The following is a 26,305-nucleotide window of genomic DNA, read 5'->3' as shown; positions in this document are numbered from 1 at the left end:
TTCTGGAGACGCGGTGGGGCAGCCCCCGGTGAGTCCTGGACGGGTCTAGGCCCCTGCCCCAGGTGTGTGGTCAAAAACAGTCGGGTGTGTGGGTGCAGGCGTGGCTCTGCCTGTGTCCGACGCTCTCCACAAGGCCCCGGCAGCTTCCCGGCCGCACCTGTGCCCACCTCAGCCACACTAGAGCTCCTGACCTGGCAAGACCCGTGGGGTCCTGATCCTTCCACGAGCTCTAGAAAGGCTCGATCGGTCTCTGGGAGGGCCTGACTCCCCTGCTGCTCAGCCACCACACAGCGCCCAGTCATGTCCTGTCCTCGTGGGATTTCTTCCCCAGCTAGCAAGGGCGGTCCATTGTGACCTCACTCGTGTGTAGGGCTGTCTTAGTCTGCAAGCTGCAGTCCTTCTGCCCCAAGACCTCTGCTGCTTTGCTGATCTCAAGACACTGACAGTATTGCTTGCTGTCTGCTCAGGGCCTGGTCGTCTCCATGGCAAAAGTCTTTGGCCATTCATACCCGTGTCCATGCGTTGCCTCGACCTTTCTCTTCCGCCGTAGCAAGTGTCCTAGCAGAGGTTCTTCAGCCTTAGTCAGCCCCCTTTAGCTTGCTCCTTTTCTTCCTCGTAGGCACAACAGGCATTGGGCTCTCCCGTCCCAACAGCAGCATATGCATCCTTTGCAACTGGAATAAATTTTAAAGTGATTTTTTTAATCATGTCACCCGTAATTCATCTGTTATGGCCGAATTTGGGACCCATATCATTTAACCATATTTCAGGCTAAAAGTAAGAAATAAATTTGAAAGCCTTAAGTAACAAAAAGCTGGTTTGTTTGTTCAATTCTGACATCTGACTTCAGGAAGGATTAAAAAACTTCCGGCATTCACTGTGCTGTTCTCCTTCCTCAGACCTGGCTCCACTTCTGGGTTCTTAGGCATACCTTCCCTTATCTATTCCAGGCTTCCCTCGGGCCGTAGCGGCTCTCAGATGATTTCCCAAGATGAGAAGCCTCTCATTTCCATCATTTCAAATAACATTCTTCACGTCTGTTCTGATTGGGTTTGTGTAAAGGATTTAGTCATAACCAACCCGTATAACCATGGAAATGACTATCCTCATTGGGTTTAATCCAAACAAAATCCCCTCCCAAATGTACACAATGGAGGTCTTGGGTTGAAGGTGGAGGTGTTCTCCCAAAATAAGCTGCGATGTTCCTACAGCTGTGCGTGACAAAAAGTGTCTGTTACAGGGTTCCAACTGTCCCTGGGCATAAACGTACACATCCCATCCTCTTCCTCAGACATTACGTTGCCTACATCCTCACCCAATACAGTCCCAGCTTCCATTCTTTGTTGCATTTCTAATTCAAACATTTAGGTGTGAAACACATGTCACGTGCACACATCCCTGACATCCACACCTGATTCAGTCTGAGATCACCTAAGCTGAAATAGCCCTCATAGCCACACTGTTCTTGATTATCACTATTCAATGCTTCTGTGAAATTCATATCTCCTGCTGATGCCGGTACAAGTGACCAAAAGAGAAATGAGGAAAGAAACACAGTTCAGAAACCCGTCTGTGCACTCATTCCACAGTTATAAATACTTCAAGGACCAAACTACTACTGCAAACAAAACAGGGTGTCGGAGCAAAACATTAAAATAAAGACTCATCATCAGTACTAACTCCCATTCTGTCCATCATAATGTGCATTACTGAAAAGAGAATTGTCTTCAATAAATTGTAAGGTTTTATGCTCTAAATATTTCATAGATTTCTTATAACACTTCTAGATCACTTATCAGAAATTGCATCCTTTTATGGAAACTACAGGTTATGGATTCTATCTGGATTCTATCTGGATTCCATCTCAAGCCCCTTGCACCCAGAGGTGAGGGCTTCCAGAGGGTGACTGGGTGATGGGGGTGCTACGCCAGGCTTGGTGTCAGGATGTGGGCCTGGTTGGAAGAGGTGGGTCAGCGCGGGTGTGACCTGGGAGGGTGTATCTTGCTCCCTGGCCCACACTTTACCAGGTGCCTCCTGGCCTCCACCAGGCAAGCAGCATTTCTATCAATGTGCACCTCTGACATGCCATCCTGCCATCCTGGAACTAGCTAGCTATGAACTGAAATGTGAGCTGAAACAGACCTCTCTTCCCTTAATGTGTAGTGCTGAGTATTGTGTTCAGGGACAAGAAAGTGGGTGATACAGATGTTGGTACAAGAAGTCCGGTCACTGCAGCGACTGTACCTCACCAGGTGGTTCAGAGGCCTGTGGAAGTGGTCCACAGCAGTTTGGAAAGGTTTGGAGGTGCCAGCTGGGGAAGCAGCCCTAGAATGCTATCATCTGAGCTTGATGGAAGATTCTGGTCCGAGCTCAGAAGACCAGAGTGCAGAGAGATTGCAGATGAGAAAGGCCAGACTTAGGAGGTTTCCGTTGAGAAGAAGGATGCCAGTGGCAGCTGGATCCAGGCCATGTGTGTTGTGCTCCAGCAGAAAATATGACTGTATTGTGTTCATGTCCTGAGATTTGTGTGAGACTGATACTAAGGGTGGAAGAATCATTCATCTGATGGAGAAAATATCAAGGTAGCCTAAATAGCAGGCCATAGCATGGGTGCTGCTTGCTACTTTGAGCCAGGTTTGTGCTGAAAATGAGGAGCAAAAGCCCATTTGAAAACTTTTCAGTCCCCCCACCCCCCCAAAGAAAGGCCTGTAAAGATGGAGCAATGGACAGCCTGGTGGATCAAAGATTAGCATTAAGAAGAATCCAAGTACTTTACAATAGGACAATGGAAAAGATGCCCTGAAGACATATAAGGAACCCACAAGGCCCAACCTTTCCGAGGCTCACGGTTGCAAAAGGGAAAGACTTTGTTTTGAGAGGAGAGCCCCAGGGCACCCTGCTTGAGAAGGGCCACCTCGGCGGGTTCCCTGGGATTCATTCAGTTCACGGTGCTCAGCCATCCAGGCCCATGGATGCTTCTGCAGCCATGATGCACAAGGGCCTAAGGACTGCTTGGAGCCAGTGGTAGAACTTTGTGTCATCTACAGGGTGCTGTTTTCACAGGTATGCAGAACGCAAGAGTTGAGTCAGGAAGGCTTCCACCCAAATTTCCAAAGAAGGCCTGGCGGGCCAGGCTGGGTGTCCCTGAGAGGGCAGTGCATGCAGCTGTGAGAGTTAAGCCAAAGGTGCACTGGAGAACCCAGGATGAGGGTGCAGTCAGGAACATGGAACACCTGCAGAAAGCCACGCACCCAAACATGTCACCCTCATCTGATCGGGAAGGAAACATCAGGAAAACTTAAATCGAGGGACATTCTATAAGATATCAGCTCAGTCATCCTCCAAACTGTCAGCTCATACCAAACGAAAAAAAGAAAAATTGTGAAAACATCAGTCAAGGGGCGTCTGAGGGATGCAACAATGCAATGCAATGTGGCAGCCCGGACGGGACAGCAGATTGTTGTGGAGAGCAAGTGGTGAAGGTGGATCTTAGTTAGTAATCGTACATCACTATTTGCTCACTCCTTGTACAGGATGTACTAGACTAATGGATGACATTCATAAAAGGAAATGGCGGAACTGGGTGGCCATCTTAATTGTATATAAATCTAAAACTCGTACTATATATAAGCTGTACTATGAGTTGTTGTTGTTTTGGCATTTTTGGTTTTTCTGTCTTTTGGTACCGGGGATTGAACTCAGGACCTTGTGCTGGTGAGGCAGGCATGGTGCCACTGAGCTAAATCCCCGGCCCTTCAAGCTCTGTTATGTACACATAGCCACTCCTCAAATGATTGTGAACTGCACAATAAAAATAAACAGCACTGTAAACTGCAGGCCTACTTTCCAACACTGAATCTCCCACCCTCAGCCATGATAGAACCCGAAATGTATTCCTAAACCTCAACCAAATCGCAACAAAAACTGCAACCCAAACTGCACCTTGCCCCTTGGTCCTAAGCCACTTCCTCACCCTAACTGTAGCGAAACTTTGAGGATGTGGCCTCACTTCCTCGGTATTAGAACCCAACGAAACTGGGTGCCCTTCTGAAGCTGTCTCCCATCCTGACCCCTTGGAGGGAGACAGAGAAGAGGGGAGGATGAGCTGTTGCCGTTTTCCCGCTTTCCGAAGGTCTAGCCACAGAAAGGACCACAATCCGAGCCTTTTCCGACCTTGGCTCGGCTCTGGCCTCAGATGTGTCCAGCTAATGTTCAGGAGGAACCCACATGTGAGAGAGGCAGCCCAGTGCCCGTCCTGGCCGTCAGCGCCAGCCGTGACCTCTCATGGGCAGTGCTTCCCCTCGCGCTCAGGGTATGTAAGGGGCCTGCTTGGACAGGGGCAGGCTGTGAGGTGTCAGAGCTCTGTCCCACCGCCCCGACCCCCGCAGCCCCCACTTCATGGCTGGAAGTACAGCAAACATTGCGGACTGCTAGGGTGCAGATTGTTTTGGACTGCTTTGCTTGGAGCCCAGCCCCGAGCGCTCAGGTGCACGGAGTCTCGTGCCTGCCTCGCTCAGAAAGGATCATCAGGGTGAAGTGGAAACCCATGTTAGCATTAGCCTAGTGGGATAAAGTCAGCCAATTCTAGGACAGTCACAGAGGGCTTGGGGTGGGGTCAGCTTTCCTCTACACCGAGGCACGGAGGACCACACAAGACATGACGCTGTCTCAGAGAGGCAGGGTGGAAGAAAAGCCCGGGCCTCTGACTCTGCTGCTCACTCGTCTCTCCCCAGCGCCACCTCTCCCATTTTGGAAACCTGGTCGGAATGGCACCATCCACCGGACATTCCCCAAATCAAGATCAAAAGGGCCGGCTTGCAAGTGAACTCACCTGGAGCGGACATGGAGCCTCCCTTGTGCCTTCCCCTTGCTCAGGTGGAATATCTAGAGCCCCACGAGGCCGAAACAGATGGTGAGGGCCACAGCAGTCCGGAAGGCTTTCATGGCTTTTGGTTGGGCATTGGAATCCCCCAAATGGCCAGGATGTCTTTTCTATGCTCCGCAGGGAACTGGCAAGTGACTGACACTGCTGAGCTTTCCTCCTCCTAGCTCCGGCTCCACGTCCAGAACGCCATGGGCCTGCTCTGCAGCCAGAGCCAGCACCAGAGAAAGAGCCTCCTCTGGAGACAGGAGAGAAGCAGAAGCCAGCTCCACAGCACTCCTGCCTCTCTGCTGCCGCTGACGAGGACAGGTCCTTGCAGAAGGTGCTCTTAGCCTTCTCTCCCAAGCTGCTGGCAGAGCAGCTGACCTTGATGGATGTGGTGAGCAGCTGAGCTCTGTGGGGTGGGGTGGGGTGGGGTGGGGTGGGGTGGGGTGGGGGCCGGCCGGCCAGCCGGCCAGCCAGCCAGCCAGCCAGCCATCCTTCTCGCACTGATCTCCTCAGGCCTGACATTCCCAGTTTACCAGATCAAAGTTCCTTCTTCTACCAACTGCATCGCCTATACTTGTCTCTCAGCCCCAAGCCACTCCTGTCCTTGGGTGGAGGTACACAGTAGAAACAGTGCACTCCCATGCCCGCTTCACACAGTGACCGTGATGTCCACTGCGATTGGACAATTGGGAAACAGGGCGGGGACTCAGACCAACTAGCAGAGGAGGGTGTGCACTGAGGTGCATGCAGGACCATGTGTCACCGTGCCATCATGCCAGGAGACCTGGCCAGCCTTATCACTTTGTAGGCATTTGAGATTCATGGGTTCTACAGCAGACAGCCACACAGCCCCCAGTCATAGCTGTCCCAGGAAATGTGCCACTGACCTGGGCAAAGGAGCAGAGGGCAGGTGAGGTTGGAAAGAAGACAATACCTCAGAGTGAGCGGGACGGAGATGCCTGCTCGTGCTGGAGGTTTGGGAGGATGGGCACGGGGAAAATGCCACTGATTTTCACGTCAGTGCTAGGTCCTAGGTCATAAGTTGGACATCACTAGTGGGCAGTGGAGAGAAACCAGCCATTTGCAGAAGTCTCCGTCCATATCTGCAGCTTCCTGATGTCCAGCTCAGGCCACGGCCACCTGCCTGTGGATGGCTGAAGCCATCGACTCTCTGGGGTGGGTTCTGCCCGTGGGATGCAGTCTTCCTCCACAGGAGCTGTTCAAGAATGTGGTGCCCTGGGACTGCCTGGGCTCCATCTGGACCCGGAGACACAAAAAGGGCAAAGAACCTCTGGCGCCCACCGTTTGGGCCTCTATCACACATTTTAATCACGTGGCCAACTGCACGATCACCTCCTGCTTTGGGGGTCCCAGCACGAGGGCTGGAGGCAGGGCCAGGGTGGTGGAGCACTGGATCCGCGTGGCCAAGCTAAGTGGTAAGAGGGCGCTGGCAATTGCATCCGGACATCTCCAATCTGCCTCTTTTCCTCCGTCAGCTCTTGGGACTCTAGGCTCTTTTCTAAGATGTTCCATGATCCCTAGTGCCTCCTTGTCATGGGGACCCTGACCTCGACTCATAGGTCCTGTGGTGTGGTGGGTGCTGTCATGTGATCTAAGCTTCTTTGCGTTTCACTAAAATCCTCCTCCCCGAAAGCCTATTTAATAAATGGTGTTGGAACAACTGGATTTCAAGCTGCCAAAGAGTCAAACTAGACCCATACCTATCACCGTGCACTAAACTAGCCCCATCTCAGGGCTTGCCGGTGTCCACCCTCGCGTGGCCGCGAGGCGGAAAGGGGCTCCTCTGCAGGCGGGACCCGGTGCTTCCTGGGGCCCGGCCAGGCCAGGCTGGAACCCCCCGTGTGTGGCCTCGGACCCCGCACCTCAAGGACCACGGTCACCGCACAGGCTCGGGTGCGCCTTGCTGGCCGCGCAGGCTCGCTGCGTGCTCTGCCCTTCGGCACCCAGGGGAGCCAGGAGCTTCCGGGGCGCAGAAGCCCAGCAGAGGCGGCCCCCCTACAGGCCTCCTCCCGGACCAGGACAGCGGGGACACTGCCACGCAGAGGACCCCGTGGAAGCCAGGAGAGCGGCTCAGAGCGCGGGCGAACAGGAAGGGAGGAAGCCGGGACCAGTGCGGCCCAGAATTCACTCTCCCTGTCAGCTCAGCGCAGCCACCGGGGTCCCTGAGAGGCCTTCCTGACAAGGAAGGAAGCGCCTGTCGCAGGAAGCAGAAGGCCCCGGGCCACAGGAAGGCAGAGCGCCAGGGCGGCGAACAGCTCACTTGAGACCCCCCTGTGCCACTGCCCAGCTCAGCTCAGGCGCCCAGCGGAGCCCTCGGGGCAAGGATCCCAGCGGGGCGTCACTGTGGCCCCAGGAACAAACCCTCAGATAACCGGGAAAGGGCAGGGTCCTCCTAGGCAGAGGAGTAAGGAGTGCTTGTTGGAGATGCTCTGCCCTCTGGGGAGCCCAGGTCCCCGCCCTCGCCCTGAGCTGGGCCAGGCCAGCATTCTCTCAGTTTTCCTGGAAGCTAAACCTCTTCCAAACTAAAGTTAATCAAGAAATTTAAAGACCTACATTTAACAAGCAAAAGTTCAGGGTGTGATATCTAAGGTCACTACGGAAAAACCAGAGACCAGATACATCACTCCTAACTGCAAGACAAAAGGAAAAGTCAGGTGTGGTGGTGCTTCCCAGCAATCTCAGATCTGGGACGCTGAGCAAGACCTATGCACTCTCTTTCTCTCTCTCTCTCTCTCTCTCTCTCTCTCTCTCTCTCTCTCTCTCTCTCTCTCTCTGGAAAAGAAACAGTGAGGTGAATTACTTCTGAAGAAATAACGAAAAGCTTGAAGCCTACTTAGAGGAAGCAAGACAGAGAGGAAGACAGAATAAGGTGGTAGAAATAAGCACGAATATAGGAACATATTCTCTTTCCCCTGGCAACCTGAGCGCGTGATCTCAGCGCAGGGCTCTGCTGCCCTCCGGTGGCCGCTCGGTGTCACTGCATGCCCCGCCTGCTCTGGTCCCAGGAGGAGAGAGCTCCAGCTTGGGAAGCTGATCTGCAGGGATGCGCGCCCCTCCTCCTGCCCCCAAGGTCACCCTCCCATCCCTCTCCCTTGGGGACAGTTTAGAGCTACCTGTCCGCAGAGCCTCACGCACTCACAAGCCGCCTCTGGGAGGTGATTGCCTCATGGGCGTGGTACACCTGGGTTGTCAGGAGGTGGGATCTGGGCTGAGAGAAATCGCCTGGTTCGGGGCCTGGAAGCCTTCATCTCGCTGCCTCTGCTCCCTGGACTCTGCTTTCTGTCTGCCAGACCCCTCTGCCATGCCGCGCTGCCTTCGAGCTGCTGACTAGGGACTGAAACCTCTCCCAAGTGCGAGCCGAGATAAACCTCTCCTGGGTTAACTTGTGTGTGTCCGGTAGCGTGTCTCGGTGACCAAGTCACTCCCCTCGAGGTCTTGCCCTTGACACCTGCATGGCACGTGAGTGACACCTCTCGGGGGCAGGTCCAACCTTGGCTCTTGGGGAGGTTCTGGAGACGCGGTGGGGCAGCCCCCGGTGAGTCCTGGACGGGTCTAGGCCCCTGCCCCAGGTGTGTGGTCAAAAACAGTCGGGTGTGTGGGTGCAGGCGTGGCTCTGCCTGTGTCCGACGCTCTCCACAAGGCCCCGGCAGCTTCCCGGCCGCACCTGTGCCCACCTCAGCCACACTAGAGCTCCTGACCTGGCAAGACCCGTGGGGTCCTGATCCTTCCACGAGCTCTAGAAAGGCTCGATCGGTCTCTGGGAGGGCCTGACTCCCCTGCTGCTCAGCCACCACACAGCGCCCAGTCATGTCCTGTCCTCGTGGGATTTCTTCCCCAGCTAGCAAGGGCGGTCCATTGTGACCTCACTCGTGTGTAGGGCTGTCTTAGTCTGCAAGCTGCAGTCCTTCTGCCCCAAGACCTCTGCTGCTTTGCTGATCTCAAGACACTGACAGTATTGCTTGCTGTCTGCTCAGGGCCTGGTCGTCTCCATGGCAAAAGTCTTTGGCCATTCATACCCGTGTCCATGCGTTGCCTCGACCTTTCTCTTCCGCCGTAGCAAGTGTCCTAGCAGAGGTTCTTCAGCCTTAGTCAGCCCCCTTTAGCTTGCTCCTTTTCTTCCTCGTAGGCACAACAGGCATTGGGCTCTCCCGTCCCAACAGCAGCATATGCATCCTTTGCAACTGGAATAAATTTTAAAGTGATTTTTTTAATCATGTCACCCGTAATTCATCTGTTATGGCCGAATTTGGGACCCATATCATTTAACCATATTTCAGGCTAAAAGTAAGAAATAAATTTGAAAGCCTTAAGTAACAAAAAGCTGGTTTGTTTGTTCAATTCTGACATCTGACTTCAGGAAGGATTAAAAAACTTCCGGCATTCACTGTGCTGTTCTCCTTCCTCAGACCTGGCTCCACTTCTGGGTTCTTAGGCATACCTTCCCTTATCTATTCCAGGCTTCCCTCGGGCCGTAGCGGCTCTCAGATGATTTCCCAAGATGAGAAGCCTCTCATTTCCATCATTTCAAATAACATTCTTCACGTCTGTTCTGATTGGGTTTGTGTAAAGGATTTAGTCATAACCAACCCGTATAACCATGGAAATGACTATCCTCATTGGGTTTAATCCAAACAAAATCCCCTCCCAAATGTACACAATGGAGGTCTTGGGTTGAAGGTGGAGGTGTTCTCCCAAAATAAGCTGCGATGTTCCTACAGCTGTGCGTGACAAAAAGTGTCTGTTACAGGGTTCCAACTGTCCCTGGGCATAAACGTACACATCCCATCCTCTTCCTCAGACATTACGTTGCCTACATCCTCACCCAATACAGTCCCAGCTTCCATTCTTTGTTGCATTTCTAATTCAAACATTTAGGTGTGAAACACATGTCACGTGCACACATCCCTGACATCCACACCTGATTCAGTCTGAGATCACCTAAGCTGAAATAGCCCTCATAGCCACACTGTTCTTGATTATCACTATTCAATGCTTCTGTGAAATTCATATCTCCTGCTGATGCCGGTACAAGTGACCAAAAGAGAAATGAGGAAAGAAACACAGTTCAGAAACCCGTCTGTGCACTCATTCCACAGTTATAAATACTTCAAGGACCAAACTACTACTGCAAACAAAACAGGGTGTCGGAGCAAAACATTAAAATAAAGACTCATCATCAGTACTAACTCCCATTCTGTCCATCATAATGTGCATTACTGAAAAGAGAATTGTCTTCAATAAATTGTAAGGTTTTATGCTCTAAATATTTCATAGATTTCTTATAACACTTCTAGATCACTTATCAGAAATTGCATCCTTTTATGGAAACTACAGGTTATGGATTCTATCTGGATTCTATCTGGATTCCATCTCAAGCCCCTTGCACCCAGAGGTGAGGGCTTCCAGAGGGTGACTGGGTGATGGGGGTGCTACGCCAGGCTTGGTGTCAGGATGTGGGCCTGGTTGGAAGAGGTGGGTCAGCGCGGGTGTGACCTGGGAGGGTGTATCTTGCTCCCTGGCCCACACTTTACCAGGTGCCTCCTGGCCTCCACCAGGCAAGCAGCATTTCTATCAATGTGCACCTCTGACATGCCATCCTGCCATCCTGGAACTAGCTAGCTATGAACTGAAATGTGAGCTGAAACAGACCTCTCTTCCCTTAATGTGTAGTGCTGAGTATTGTGTTCAGGGACAAGAAAGTGGGTGATACAGATGTTGGTACAAGAAGTCCGGTCACTGCAGCGACTGTACCTCACCAGGTGGTTCAGAGGCCTGTGGAAGTGGTCCACAGCAGTTTGGAAAGGTTTGGAGGTGCCAGCTGGGGAAGCAGCCCTAGAATGCTATCATCTGAGCTTGATGGAAGATTCTGGTCCGAGCTCAGAAGACCAGAGTGCAGAGAGATTGCAGATGAGAAAGGCCAGACTTAGGAGGTTTCCGTTGAGAAGAAGGATGCCAGTGGCAGCTGGATCCAGGCCATGTGTGTTGTGCTCCAGCAGAAAATATGACTGTATTGTGTTCATGTCCTGAGATTTGTGTGAGACTGATACTAAGGGTGGAAGAATCATTCATCTGATGGAGAAAATATCAAGGTAGCCTAAATAGCAGGCCATAGCATGGATGCTGCTTGCTACTTTGAGCCAGGTTTGTGCTGAAAATGAGGAGCAAAAGCCCATTTAAAAACTTTTCAGTCCCCCCACCCCCCCAAAGAAAGGCCTGTAAAGATGGAGCAATGGACAGCCTGGTGGATCAAAGATTAGCATTAAGAAGAATCCAAGTACTTTACAATAGGACAATGGAAAAGATGCCCTGAAGACATATAAGGAACCCACAAGGCCCAACCTTTCCGAGGCTCACGTTGCAAAAGGGAAAGACTTTGTTTTGAGAGGAGAGCCCCAGGGCACCCTGCTTGAGAAGGGCCACCTCGGCGGGTTCCCTGGGATTCATTCAGTTCACGGTGCTCAGCCATCCAGGCCCATGGATGCTTCTGCAGCCATGATGCACAAGGGCCTAAGGACTGCTTGGAGCCAGTGGTAGAACTTTGTGTCATCTACAGGGTGCTGTTTTCACAGGTATGCAGAACGCAAGAGTTGAGTCAGGAAGGCTTCCACCCAAATTTCCAAAGAAGGCCTGGCGGGCCAGGCTGGGTGTCCCTGAGAGGGCAGTGCATGCAGCTGTGAGAGTTAAGCCAAAGGTGCACTGGAGAACCCAGGATGAGGGTGCAGTCAGGAACATGGAACACCTGCAGAAAGCCACGCACCCAAACATGTCACCCTCATCTGATCGGGAAGGAAACATCAGGAAAACTTAAATCGAGGGACATTCTATAAGATATCAGCTCAGTCATCCTCCAAACTGTCAGCTCATACCAAACGAAAAAAAGAAAAATTGTGAAAACATCAGTCAAGGGGCGTCTGAGGGATGCAACAATGCAATGCAATGTGGCAGCCCGGACGGGACAGCAGATTGTTGTGGAGAGCAAGTGGTGAAGGTGGATCTTAGTTAGTAATCGTACATCACTATTTGCTCACTCCTTGTACAGGATGTACTAGACTAATGGATGACATTCATAAAAGGAAATGGCGGAACTGGGTGGCCATCTTAATTGTATATAAATCTAAAACTCGTACTATATATAAGCTGTACTATGAGTTGTTGTTGTTTTGGCATTTTTGGTTTTTCTGTCTTTTGGTACCGGGGATTGAACTCAGGACCTTGTGCTGGTGAGGCAGGCATGGTGCCACTGAGCTAAATCCCCGGCCCTTCAAGCTCTGTTATGTACACATAGCCACTCCTCAAATGATTGTGAACTGCACAATAAAAATAAACAGCACTGTAAACTGCAGGCCTACTTTCCAACACTGAATCTCCCACCCTCAGCCATGATAGAACCCGAAATGTATTCCTAAACCTCAACCAAATCGCAACAAAAACTGCAACCCAAACTGCACCTTGCCCCTTGGTCCTAAGCCACTTCCTCACCCTAACTGTAGCGAAACTTTGAGGATGTGGCCTCACTTCCTCGGTATTAGAACCCAACGAAACTGGGTGCCCTTCTGAAGCTGTCTCCCATCCTGACCCCTTGGAGGGAGACAGAGAAGAGGGGAGGATGAGCTGTTGCCGTTTTCCCGCTTTCCGAAGGTCTAGCCACAGAAAGGACCACAATCCGAGCCTTTTCCGACCTTGGCTCGGCTCTGGCCTCAGATGTGTCCAGCTAATGTTCAGGAGGAACCCACATGTGAGAGAGGCAGCCCAGTGCCCGTCCTGGCCGTCAGCGCCAGCCGTGACCTCTCATGGGCAGTGCTTCCCCTCGCGCTCAGGGTATGTAAGGGGCCTGCTTGGACAGGGGCAGGCTGTGAGGTGTCAGAGCTCTGTCCCACCGCCCCGACCCCCGCAGCCCCCACTTCATGGCTGGAAGTACAGCAAACATTGCGGACTGCTAGGGTGCAGATTGTTTTGGACTGCTTTGCTTGGAGCCCAGCCCCGAGCGCTCAGGTGCACGGAGTCTCGTGCCTGCCTCGCTCAGAAAGGATCATCAGGGTGAAGTGGAAACCCATGTTAGCATTAGCCTAGTGGGATAAAGTCAGCCAATTCTAGGACAGTCACAGAGGGCTTGGGGTGGGGTCAGCTTTCCTCTACACCGAGGCACGGAGGACCACACAAGACATGACGCTGTCTCAGAGAGGCAGGGTGGAAGAAAAGCCCGGGCCTCTGACTCTGCTGCTCACTCGTCTCTCCCCAGCGCCACCTCTCCCATTTTGGAAACCTGGTCGGAATGGCACCATCCACCGGACATTCCCCAAATCAAGATCAAAAGGGCCGGCTTGCAAGTGAACTCACCTGGAGCGGACATGGAGCCTCCCTTGTGCCTTCCCCTTGCTCAGGTGGAATATCTAGAGCCCCACGAGGCCGAAACAGATGGTGAGGGCCACAGCAGTCCGGAAGGCTTTCATGGCTTTTGGTTGGGCATTGGAATCCCCCAAATGGCCAGGATGTCTTTTCTATGCTCCGCAGGGAACTGGCAAGTGACTGACACTGCTGAGCTTTCCTCCTCCTAGCTCCGGCTCCACGTCCAGAACGCCATGGGCCTGCTCTGCAGCCAGAGCCAGCACCAGAGAAAGAGCCTCCTCTGGAGACAGGAGAGAAGCAGAAGCCAGCTCCACAGCACTCCTGCCTCTCTGCTGCCGCTGACGAGGACAGGTCCTTGCAGAAGGTGCTCTTAGCCTTCTCTCCCAAGCTGCTGGCAGAGCAGCTGACCTTGATGGATGTGGTGAGCAGCTGAGCTCTGTGGGGTGGGGTGGGGTGGGGTGGGGTGGGGTGGGGGCCAGCCGGCCAGCCAGCCAGCCAGCCAGCCATCCTTCTCGCACTGATCTCCTCAGGCCTGACATTCCCAGTTTACCAGATCAAAGTTCCTTCTTCTACCAACTGCATCGCCTATACTTGTCTCTCAGCCCCAAGCCACTCCTGTCCTTGGGTGGAGGTACACAGTAGAAACAGTGCACTCCCATGCCCGCTTCACGCAGTGACCGTGATGTCCACTGCGATTGGACAATTGGGAAACAGGGCGGGGACTCAGACCAACTAGCAGAGGAGGGTGTGCACTGAGGTGCATGCAGGACCATGTGTCACCGTGCCATCATGCCAGGAGACCTGGCCAGCCTTATCACTTTGTAGGCATTTGAGATTCATGGGTTCTACAGCAGACAGCCACACAGCCCCCAGTCATAGCTGTCCCAGGAAATGTGCCACTGACCTGGGCAAAGGAGCAGAGGGCAGGTGAGGTTGGAAAGAAGACAATACCTCAGAGTGAGCGGGACGGAGATGCCTGCTCGTGCTGGAGGTTTGGGAGGATGGGCACGGGGAAAATGCCACTGATTTTCACGTCAGTGCTAGGTCCTAGGTCATAAGTTGGACATCACTAGTGGGCAGTGGAGAGAAACCAGCCATTTGCAGAAGTCTCCGTCCATATCTGCAGCTTCCTGATGTCCAGCTCAGGCCACGGCCACCTGCCTGTGGATGGCTGAAGCCATCGACTCTCTGGGGTGGGTTCTGCCCGTGGGATGCAGTCTTCCTCCACAGGAGCTGTTCAAGAATGTGGTGCCCTGGGACTGCCTGGGCTCCATCTGGACCCGGAGACACAAAAAGGGCAAAGAACCTCTGGCGCCCACCGTTTGGGCCTCTATCACACATTTTAATCACGTGGCCAACTGCACGATCACCTCCTGCTTTGGGGGTCCCAGCACGAGGGCTGGAGGCAGGGCCAGGGTGGTGGAGCACTGGATCCGCGTGGCCAAGCTAAGTGGTAAGAGGGCGCTGGCAATTGCATCCGGACATCTCCAATCTGCCTCTTTTCCTCCGTCAGCTCTTGGGACTCTAGGCTCTTTTCTAAGATGTTCCATGATCCCTAGTGCCTCCTTGTCATGGGGACCCTGACCTCGACTCATAGGTCCTGTGGTGTGGTGGGTGCTGTCATGTGATCTAAGCTTCTTTGCGTTTCACTAAAATCCTCCTCCCCGAAAGCCTATTTAATAAATGGTGTTGGAACAACTGGATTTCAAGCTGCCAAAGAGTCAAACTAGACCCATACCTATCACCGTGCACTAAACTAGCCCCATCTCAGGGCTTGCCGGTGTCCACCCTCGCGTGGCCGCGAGGCGGAAAGGGGCTCCTCTGCAGGCGGGACCCGGTGCTTCCTGGGGCCCGGCCAGGCCAGGCTGGAACCCCCCGTGTGTGGCCTCGGACCCCGCACCTCAAGGACCACGGTCACCGCACAGGCTCGGGTGCGCCTTGCTGGCCGCGCAGGCTCGCTGCGTGCTCTGCCCTTCGGCACCCAGGGGAGCCAGGAGCTTCCGGGGCGCAGAAGCCCAGCAGAGGCGGCCCCCCTACAGGCCTCCTCCCGGACCAGGACAGCGGGGACACTGCCACGCAGAGGACCCCGTGGAAGCCAGGAGAGCGGCTCAGAGCGCGGGCGAACAGGAAGGGAGGAAGCCGGGACCAGTGCGGCCCAGAATTCACTCTCCCTGTCAGCTCAGCGCAGCCACCGGGGTCCCTGAGAGGCCTTCCTGACAAGGAAGGAAGCGCCTGTCGCAGGAAGCAGAAGGCCCCGGGCCACAGGAAGGCAGAGCGCCAGGGCGGCGAACAGCTCACTTGAGACCCCCCTGTGCCACTGCCCAGCTCAGCTCAGGCGCCCAGCGGAGCCCTCGGGGCAAGGATCCCAGCGGGGCGTCACTGTGGCCCCAGGAACAAACCCTCAGATAACCGGGAAAGGGCAGGGTCCTCCTAGGCAGAGGAGTAAGGAGTGCTTGTTGGAGATGCTCTGCCCTCTGGGGAGCCCAGGTCCCCGCCCTCGCCCTGAGCTGGGCCAGGCCAGCATTCTCTCAGTTTTCCTGGAAGCTAAACCTCTTCCAAACTAAAGTTAATCAAGAAATTTAAAGACCTACATTTAACAAGCAAAAGTTCAGGGTGTGATATCTAAGGTCACTACGGAAAAACCAGAGACCAGATACATCACTCCTAACTGCAAGACAAAAGGAAAAGTCAGGTGTGGTGGTGCTTCCCAGCAATCTCAGATCTGGGACGCTGAGCAAGACCTATGCACTCTCTTTCTCTCTCTCTCTCTCTCTCTCTCTCTCTCTCTCTCTCTCTCTCTCTCTCTCTCTGGAAAAGAAACAGTGAGGTGAATTACTTCTGAAGAAATAACGAAAAGCTTGAAGCCTACTTAGAGGAAGCAAGACAGAGAGGAAGACAGAATAAGGTGGTAGAAATAAGCACGAATATAGGAACATATTCTCTTTCCCCTGGCAACCTGAGCGCGTGATCTCAGCGCAGGGCTCTGCTGCCCTCCGGTGGCCGCTCGGTGTCACTGCATGCCCCGCCTGCTCTGGTCCCAGGAGGAGAGAGCTCCAGCTTGGGAAGCTGATCTGCAGGGATGCGCGCCCCTCCTCCTGCCCCCAAGGTCACCCTCCCATCCCTCTCCCTTGGGGACAGTTTAGAGCTACCTGTCCGCAGAGCCTCACGCACTCACAAGCCGCCTCTGGGAGGTGATTGCCTCATGGGCGTGGTACACCTGGGTTGTCAGGAGGTGGGATCTGGGCTGAGAGAAATCGCCTGGTTCGGGGCCTGGAAGCCTTCATCTCGCTGCCTCTGCTCCCTGGACTCTGCTTTCTGTCTGCCAGACCCCTCTGCCATGCCGCGCTGCCTTCGAGCTGCTGACTAGGGACTGAAACCTCTCCCAAGTGCGAGCCGAGATAAACCTCTCCTGGGTTAACTTGTGTGTGTCCGGTAGCGTGTCTCGGTGACCAAGTCACTCCCCTCGAGGTCTTGCCCTTGACACCTGCATGGCACGTGAGTGACACCTCTCGGGGGCAGGTCCAACCTTGGCTCTTGGGGAGGTTCTGGAGACGCGGTGGGGCAGCCCCCGGTGAGTCCTGGACGGGTCTAGGCCCCTGCCCCAGGTGTGTGGTCAAAAACAGTCGGGTGTGTGGGTGCAGGCGTGGCTCTGCCTGTGTCCGACGCTCTCCACAAGGCCCCGGCAGCTTCCCGGCCGCACCTGTGCCCACCTCAGCCACACTAGAGCTCCTGACCTGGCAAGACCCGTGGGGTCCTGATCCTTCCACGAGCTCTAGAAAGGCTCGATCGGTCTCTGGGAGGGCCTGACTCCCCTGCTGCTCAGCCACCACACAGCGCCCAGTCATGTCCTGTCCTCGTGGGATTTCTTCCCCAGCTAGCAAGGGCGGTCCATTGTGACCTCACTCGTGTGTAGGGCTGTCTTAGTCTGCAAGCTGCAGTCCTTCTGCCCCAAGACCTCTGCTGCTTTGCTGATCTCAAGACACTGACAGTATTGCTTGCTGTCTGCTCAGGGCCTGGTCGTCTCCATGGCAAAAGTCTTTGGCCATTCATACCCGTGTCCATGCGTTGCCTCGACCTTTCTCTTCCGCCGTAGCAAGTGTCCTAGCAGAGGTTCTTCAGCCTTAGTCAGCCCCCTTTAGCTTGCTCCTTTTCTTCCTCGTAGGCACAACAGGCATTGGGCTCTCCCGTCCCAACAGCAGCATATGCATCCTTTGCAACTGGAATAAATTTTAAAGTGATTTTTTTAATCATGTCACCCGTAATTCATCTGTTATGGCCGAATTTGGGACCCATATCATTTAACCATATTTCAGGCTAAAAGTAAGAAATAAATTTGAAAGCCTTAAGTAACAAAAAGCTGGTTTGTTTGTTCAATTCTGACATCTGACTTCAGGAAGGATTAAAAAACTTCCGGCATTCACTGTGCTGTTCTCCTTCCTCAGACCTGGCTCCACTTCTGGGTTCTTAGGCATACCTTCCCTTATCTATTCCAGGCTTCCCTCGGGCCGTAGCGGCTCTCAGATGATTTCCCAAGATGAGAAGCCTCTCATTTCCATCATTTCAAATAACATTCTTCACGTCTGTTCTGATTGGGTTTGTGTAAAGGATTTAGTCATAACCAACCCGTATAACCATGGAAATGACTATCCTCATTGGGTTTAATCCAAACAAAATCCCCTCCCAAATGTACACAATGGAGGTCTTGGGTTGAAGGTGGAGGTGTTCTCCCAAAATAAGCTGCGATGTTCCTACAGCTGTGCGTGACAAAAAGTGTCTGTTACAGGGTTCCAACTGTCCCTGGGCATAAACGTACACATCCCATCCTCTTCCTCAGACATTACGTTGCCTACATCCTCACCCAATACAGTCCCAGCTTCCATTCTTTGTTGCATTTCTAATTCAAACATTTAGGTGTGAAACACATGTCACGTGCACACATCCCTGACATCCACACCTGATTCAGTCTGAGATCACCTAAGCTGAAATAGCCCTCATAGCCACACTGTTCTTGATTATCACTATTCAATGCTTCTGTGAAATTCATATCTCCTGCTGATGCCGGTACAAGTGACCAAAAGAGAAATGAGGAAAGAAACACAGTTCAGAAACCCGTCTGTGCACTCATTCCACAGTTATAAATACTTCAAGGACCAAACTACTACTGCAAACAAAACAGGGTGTCGGAGCAAAACATTAAAATAAAGACTCATCATCAGTACTAACTCCCATTCTGTCCATCATAATGTGCATTACTGAAAAGAGAATTGTCTTCAATAAATTGTAAGGTTTTATGCTCTAAATATTTCATAGATTTCTTATAACACTTCTAGATCACTTATCAGAAATTGCATCCTTTTATGGAAACTACAGGTTATGGATTCTATCTGGATTCTATCTGGATTCCATCTCAAGCCCCTTGCACCCAGAGGTGAGGGCTTCCAGAGGGTGACTGGGTGATGGGGGTGCTACGCCAGGCTTGGTGTCAGGATGTGGGCCTGGTTGGAAGAGGTGGGTCAGCGCGGGTGTGACCTGGGAGGGTGTATCTTGCTCCCTGGCCCACACTTTACCAGGTGCCTCCTGGCCTCCACCAGGCAAGCAGCATTTCTATCAATGTGCACCTCTGACATGCCATCCTGCCATCCTGGAACTAGCTAGCTATGAACTGAAATGTGAGCTGAAACAGACCTCTCTTCCCTTAATGTGTAGTGCTGAGTATTGTGTTCAGGGACAAGAAAGTGGGTGATACAGATGTTGGTACAAGAAGTCCGGTCACTGCAGCGACTGTACCTCACCAGGTGGTTCAGAGGCCTGTGGAAGTGGTCCACAGCAGTTTGGAAAGGTTTGGAGGTGCCAGCTGGGGAAGCAGCCCTAGAATGCTATCATCTGAGCTTGATGGAAGATTCTGGTCCGAGCTCAGAAGACCAGAGTGCAGAGAGATTGCAGATGAGAAAGGCCAGACTTAGGAGGTTTCCGTTGAGAAGAAGGATGCCAGTGGCAGCTGGATCCAGGCCATGTGTGTTGTGCTCCAGCAGAAAATATGACTGTATTGTGTTCATGTCCTGAGATTTGTGTGAGACTGATACTAAGGGTGGAAGAATCATTCATCTGATGGAGAAAATATCAAGGTAGCCTAAATAGCAGGCCATAGCATGGATGCTGCTTGCTACTTTGAGCCAGGTTTGTGCTGAAAATGAGGAGCAAAAGCCCATTTGAAAACTTTTCAGTCCCCCCACCCCCCCAAAGAAAGGCCTGTAAAGATGGAGCAATGGACAGCCTGGTGGATCAAAGATTAGCATTAAGAAGAATCCAAGTACTTTACAATAGGACAATGGAAAAGATGCCCTGAAGACATATAAGGAACCCACAAGGCCCAACCTTTCCGAGGCTCACGGTTGCAAAAGGGAAAGACTTTGTTTTGAGAGGAGAGCCCCAGGGCACCCTGCTTGAGAAGGGCCACCTCGGCGGGTTCCCTGGGATTCATTCAGTTCACGGTGCTCAGCCATCCAGGCCCATGGATGCTTCTGCAGCCATGATGCACAAGGGCCTAAGGACTGCTTGGAGCCAGTGGTAGAACTTTGTGTCATCTACAGGGTGCTGTTTTCACAGGTATGCAGAACGCAAGAGTTGAGTCAGGAAGGCTTCCACCCAAATTTCCAAAGAAGGCCTGGCGGGCCAGGCTGGGTGTCCCTGAGAGGGCAGTGCATGCAGCTGTGAGAGTTAAGCCAAAGGTGCACTGGAGAACCCAGGATGAGGGTGCAGTCAGGAACATGGAACACCTGCAGAAAGCCACGCACCCAAACATGTCACCCTCATCTGATCGGGAAGGAAACATCAGGAAAACTTAAATCGAGGGACATTCTATAAGATATCAGCTCAGTCATCCTCCAAACTGTCAGCTCATACCAAACGAAAAAAAGAAAAATTGTGAAAACATCAGTCAAGGGGCGTCTGAGGGATGCAACAATGCAATGCAATGTGGCAGCCCGGACGGGACAGCAGATTGTTGTGGAGAGCAAGTGGTGAAGGTGGATCTTAGTTAGTAATCGTACATCACTATTTGCTCACTCCTTGTACAGGATGTACTAGACTAATGGATGACATTCATAAAAGGAAATGGCGGAACTGGGTGGCCATCTTAATTGTATATAAATCTAAAACTCGTACTATATATAAGCTGTACTATGAGTTGTTGTTGTTTTGGCATTTTTGGTTTTTCTGTCTTTTGGTACCGGGGATTGAACTCAGGACCTTGTGCTGGTGAGGCAGGCATGGTGCCACTGAGCTAAATCCCCGGCCCTTCAAGCTCTGTTATGTACACATAGCCACTCCTCAAATGATTGTGAACTGCACAATAAAAATAAACAGCACTGTAAACTGCAGGCCTACTTTCCAACACTGAATCTCCCACCCTCAGCCATGATAGAACCCGAAATGTATTCCTAAACCTCAACCAAATCGCAACAAAAACTGCAACCCAAACTGCACCTTGCCCCTTGGTCCTAAGCCACTTCCTCACCCTAACTGTAGCGAAACTTTGAGGATGTGGCCTCACTTCCTCGGTATTAGAACCCAACGAAACTGGGTGCCCTTCTGAAGCTGTCTCCCATCCTGACCCCTTGGAGGGAGACAGAGAAGAGGGGAGGATGAGCTGTTGCCGTTTTCCCGCTTTCCGAAGGTCTAGCCACAGAAAGGACCACAATCCGAGCCTTTTCCGACCTTGGCTCGGCTCTGGCCTCAGATGTGTCCAGCTAATGTTCAGGAGGAACCCACATGTGAGAGAGGCAGCCCAGTGCCCGTCCTGGCCGTCAGCGCCAGCCGTGACCTCTCATGGGCAGTGCTTCCCCTCGCGCTCAGGGTATGTAAGGGGCCTGCTTGGACAGGGGCAGGCTGTGAGGTGTCAGAGCTCTGTCCCACCGCCCCGACCCCCGCAGCCCCCACTTCATGGCTGGAAGTACAGCAAACATTGCGGACTGCTAGGGTGCAGATTGTTTTGGACTGCTTTGCTTGGAGCCCAGCCCCGAGCGCTCAGGTGCACGGAGTCTCGTGCCTGCCTCGCTCAGAAAGGATCATCAGGGTGAAGTGGAAACCCATGTTAGCATTAGCCTAGTGGGATAAAGTCAGCCAATTCTAGGACAGTCACAGAGGGCTTGGGGTGGGGTCAGCTTTCCTCTACACCGAGGCACGGAGGACCACACAAGACATGACGCTGTCTCAGAGAGGCAGGGTGGAAGAAAAGCCCGGGCCTCTGACTCTGCTGCTCACTCGTCTCTCCCCAGCGCCACCTCTCCCATTTTGGAAACCTGGTCGGAATGGCACCATCCACCGGACATTCCCCAAATCAAGATCAAAAGGGCCGGCTTGCAAGTGAACTCACCTGGAGCGGACATGGAGCCTCCCTTGTGCCTTCCCCTTGCTCAGGTGGAATATCTAGAGCCCCACGAGGCCGAAACAGATGGTGAGGGCCACAGCAGTCCGGAAGGCTTTCATGGCTTTTGGTTGGGCATTGGAATCCCCCAAATGGCCAGGATGTCTTTTCTATGCTCCGCAGGGAACTGGCAAGTGACTGACACTGCTGAGCTTTCCTCCTCCTAGCTCCGGCTCCACGTCCAGAACGCCATGGGCCTGCTCTGCAGCCAGAGCCAGCACCAGAGAAAGAGCCTCCTCTGGAGACAGGAGAGAAGCAGAAGCCAGCTCCACAGCACTCCTGCCTCTCTGCTGCCGCTGACGAGGACAGGTCCTTGCAGAAGGTGCTCTTAGCCTTCTCTCCCAAGCTGCTGGCAGAGCAGCTGACCTTGATGGATGTGGTGAGCAGCTGAGCTCTGTGGGGTGGGGTGGGGTGGGGTGGGGTGGGGGGGGTGGGGGCCGGCCGGCCAGCCGGCCAGCCAGCCAGCCAGCCAGCCATCCTTCTCGCACTGATCTCCTCAGGCCTGACATTCCCAGTTTACCAGATCAAAGTTCCTTCTTCTACCAACTGCATCGCCTATACTTGTCTCTCAGCCCCAAGCCACTCCTGTCCTTGGGTGGAGGTACACAGTAGAAACAGTGCACTCCCATGCCCGCTTCACACAGTGACCGTGATGTCCACTGCGATTGGACAATTGGGAAACAGGGCGGGGACTCAGACCAACTAGCAGAGGAGGGTGTGCACTGAGGTGCATGCAGGACCATGTGTCACCGTGCCATCATGCCAGGAGACCTGGCCAGCCTTATCACTTTGTAGGCATTTGAGATTCATGGGTTCTACAGCAGACAGCCACACAGCCCCCAGTCATAGCTGTCCCAGGAAATGTGCCACTGACCTGGGCAAAGGAGCAGAGGGCAGGTGAGGTTGGAAAGAAGACAATACCTCAGAGTGAGCGGGACGGAGATGCCTGCTCGTGCTGGAGGTTTGGGAGGATGGGCACGGGGAAAATGCCACTGATTTTCACGTCAGTGCTAGGTCCTAGGTCATAAGTTGGACATCACTAGTGGGCAGTGGAGAGAAACCAGCCATTTGCAGAAGTCTCCGTCCATATCTGCAGCTTCCTGATGTCCAGCTCAGGCCACGGCCACCTGCCTGTGGATGGCTGAAGCCATCGACTCTCTGGGGTGGGTTCTGCCCGTGGGATGCAGTCTTCCTCCACAGGAGCTGTTCAAGAATGTGGTGCCCTGGGACTGCCTGGGCTCCATCTGGACCCGGAGACACAAAAAGGGCAAAGAACCTCTGGCGCCCACCGTTTGGGCCTCTATCACACATTTTAATCACGTGGCCAACTGCACGATCACCTCCTGCTTTGGGGGTCCCAGCACGAGGGCTGGAGGCAGGGCCAGGGTGGTGGAGCACTGGATCCGCGTGGCCAAGCTAAGTGGTAAGAGGGCGCTGGCAATTGCATCCGGACATCTCCAATCTGCCTCTTTTCCTCCGTCAGCTCTTGGGACTCTAGGCTCTTTTCTAAGATGTTCCATGATCCCTAGTGCCTCCTTGTCATGGGGACCCTGACCTCGACTCATAGGTCCTGTGGTGTGGTGGGTGCTGTCATGTGATCTAAGCTTCTTTGCGTTTCACTAAAATCCTCCTCCCCGAAAGCCTATTTAATAAATGGTGTTGGAACAACTGGATTTCAAGCTGCCAAAGAGTCAAACTAGACCCATACCTATCACCGTGCACTAAACTAGCCCCATCTCAGGGCTTGCCGGTGTCCACCCTCGCGTGGCCGCGAGGCGGAAAGGGGCTCCTCTGCAGGCGGGACCCGGTGCTTCCTGGGGCCCGGCCAGGCCAGGCTGGAACCCCCCGTGTGTGGCCTCGGACCCCGCACCTCAAGGACCACGGTCACCGCACAGGCTCGGGTGCGCCTTGCTGGCCGCGCAGGCTCGCTGCGTGCTCTGCCCTTCGGCACCCAGGGGAGCCAGGAGCTTCCGGGGCGCAGAAGCCCAGCAGAGGCGGCCCCCCTACAGGCCTCCTCCCGGACCAGGACAGCGGGGACACTGCCACGCAGAGGACCCCGTGGAAGCCAGGAGAGCGGCTCAGAGCGCGGGCGAACAGGAAGGGAGGAAGCCGGGACCAGTGCGGCCCAGAATTCACTCTCCCTGTCAGCTCAGCGCAGCCACCGGGGTCCCTGAGAGGCCTTCCTGACAAGGAAGGAAGCGCCTGTCGCAGGAAGCAGAAGGCCCCGGGCCACAGGAAGGCAGAGCGCCAGGGCGGCGAACAGCTCACTTGAGACCCCCCTGTGCCACTGCCCAGCTCAGCTCAGGCGCCCAGCGGAGCCCTCGGGGCAAGGATCCCAGCGGGGCGTCACTGTGGCCCCAGGAACAAACCCTCAGATAACCGGGAAAGGGCAGGGTCCTCCTAGGCAGAGGAGTAAGGAGTGCTTGTTGGAGATGCTCTGCCCTCTGGGGAGCCCAGGTCCCCGCCCTCGCCCTGAGCTGGGCCAGGCCAGCATTCTCTCAGTTTTCCTGGAAGCTAAACCTCTTCCAAACTAAAGTTAATCAAGAAATTTAAAGACCTACATTTAACAAGCAAAAGTTCAGGGTGTGATATCTAAGGTCACTACGGAAAAACCAGAGACCAGATACATCACTCCTAACTGCAAGACAAAAGGAAAAGTCAGGTGTGGTGGTGCTTCCCAGCAATCTCAGATCTGGGACGCTGAGCAAGACCTATGCACTCTCTTTCTCTCTCTCTCTCTCTCTCTCTCTCTCTCTCTCTCTCTCTCTCTCTCTCTCTCTCTGGAAAAGAAACAGTGAGGTGAATTACTTCTGAAGAAATAACGAAAAGCTTGAAGCCTACTTAGAGGAAGCAAGACAGAGAGGAAGACAGAATAAGGTGGTAGAAATAAGCACGAATATAGGAACATATTCTCTTTCCCCTGGCAACCTGAGCGCGTGATCTCAGCGCAGGGCTCTGCTGCCCTCCGGTGGCCGCTCGGTGTCACTGCATGCCCCGCCTGCTCTGGTCCCAGGAGGAGAGAGCTCCAGCTTGGGAAGCTGATCTGCAGGGATGCGCGCCCCTCCTCCTGCCCCCAAGGTCACCCTCCCATCCCTCTCCCTTGGGGACAGTTTAGAGCTACCTGTCCGCAGAGCCTCACGCACTCACAAGCCGCCTCTGGGAGGTGATTGCCTCATGGGCGTGGTACACCTGGGTTGTCAGGAGGTGGGATCTGGGCTGAGAGAAATCGCCTGGTTCGGGGCCTGGAAGCCTTCATCTCGCTGCCTCTGCTCCCTGGACTCTGCTTTCTGTCTGCCAGACCCCTCTGCCATGCCGCGCTGCCTTCGAGCTGCTGACTAGGGACTGAAACCTCTCCCAAGTGCGAGCCGAGATAAACCTCTCCTGGGTTAACTTGTGTGTGTCCGGTAGCGTGTCTCGGTGACCAAGTCACTCCCCTCGAGGTCTTGCCCTTGACACCTGCATGGCACGTGAGTGACACCTCTCGGGGGCAGGTCCAACCTTGGCTCTTGGGGAGGTTCTGGAGACGCGGTGGGGCAGCCCCCGGTGAGTCCTGGACGGGTCTAGGCCCCTGCCCCAGGTGTGTGGTCAAAAACAGTCGGGTGTGTGGGTGCAGGCGTGGCTCTGCCTGTGTCCGACGCTCTCCACAAGGCCCCGGCAGCTTCCCGGCCGCACCTGTGCCCACCTCAGCCACACTAGAGCTCCTGACCTGGCAAGACCCGTGGGGTCCTGATCCTTCCACGAGCTCTAGAAAGGCTCGATCGGTCTCTGGGAGGGCCTGACTCCCCTGCTGCTCAGCCACCACACAGCGCCCAGTCATGTCCTGTCCTCGTGGGATTTCTTCCCCAGCTAGCAAGGGCGGTCCATTGTGACCTCACTCGTGTGTAGGGCTGTCTTAGTCTGCAAGCTGCAGTCCTTCTGCCCCAAGACCTCTGCTGCTTTGCTGATCTCAAGACACTGACAGTATTGCTTGCTGTCTGCTCAGGGCCTGGTCGTCTCCATGGCAAAAGTCTTTGGCCATTCATACCCGTGTCCATGCGTTGCCTCGACCTTTCTCTTCCGCCGTAGCAAGTGTCCTAGCAGAGGTTCTTCAGCCTTAGTCAGCCCCCTTTAGCTTGCTCCTTTTCTTCCTCGTAGGCACAACAGGCATTGGGCTCTCCCGTCCCAACAGCAGCATATGCATCCTTTGCAACTGGAATAAATTTTAAAGTGATTTTTTTAATCATGTCACCCGTAATTCATCTGTTATGGCCGAATTTGGGACCCATATCATTTAACCATATTTCAGGCTAAAAGTAAGAAATAAATTTGAAAGCCTTAAGTAACAAAAAGCTGGTTTGTTTGTTCAATTCTGACATCTGACTTCAGGAAGGATTAAAAAACTTCCGGCATTCACTGTGCTGTTCTCCTTCCTCAGACCTGGCTCCACTTCTGGGTTCTTAGGCATACCTTCCCTTATCTATTCCAGGCTTCCCTCGGGCCGTAGCGGCTCTCAGATGATTTCCCAAGATGAGAAGCCTCTCATTTCCATCATTTCAAATAACATTCTTCACGTCTGTTCTGATTGGGTTTGTGTAAAGGATTTAGTCATAACCAACCCGTATAACCATGGAAATGACTATCCTCATTGGGTTTAATCCAAACAA

At 53.6% G+C, this 26,305-nt stretch overlaps 1 long non-coding RNA gene across 4 annotated transcripts in view; it reads right to left on the bottom strand.

Moving 5' to 3' along the window:
• Positions 1 to 5,328: 5,328 nt before the first annotated feature.
• Positions 5,329 to 26,305, bottom strand: part of LOC147828254 (uncharacterized) — a 58,328-nt gene continuing 37,351 nt past the window's right edge. For all 4 annotated transcript variants that reach the window (XR_015451103.1, XR_015451102.1, XR_015451104.1 and 1 more), the window contains 3 exons: positions 24,784 to 25,851; positions 16,387 to 17,454; positions 5,329 to 9,072 (listed from right to left, as the gene is read on the bottom strand). This is a non-coding gene — a long non-coding RNA (uncharacterized LOC147828254). The remainder of the gene's footprint in view (positions 9,073 to 16,386; positions 17,455 to 24,783; positions 25,852 to 26,305) is intronic.

This window comes from Heterocephalus glaber, unplaced genomic scaffold (assembly GCF_053883595.1).
Source record: "Heterocephalus glaber isolate CG9 unplaced genomic scaffold, H.glaber_assembly_v1.0 deba00001175, whole genome shotgun sequence".
Classification (NCBI taxonomy): Eukaryota; Metazoa; Chordata; class Mammalia; order Rodentia; family Bathyergidae; genus Heterocephalus; species Heterocephalus glaber.
The sequence above is the reverse complement of the archived record's forward strand: the minus strand, read 5'-3'. Positions and strand labels throughout refer to the sequence as shown.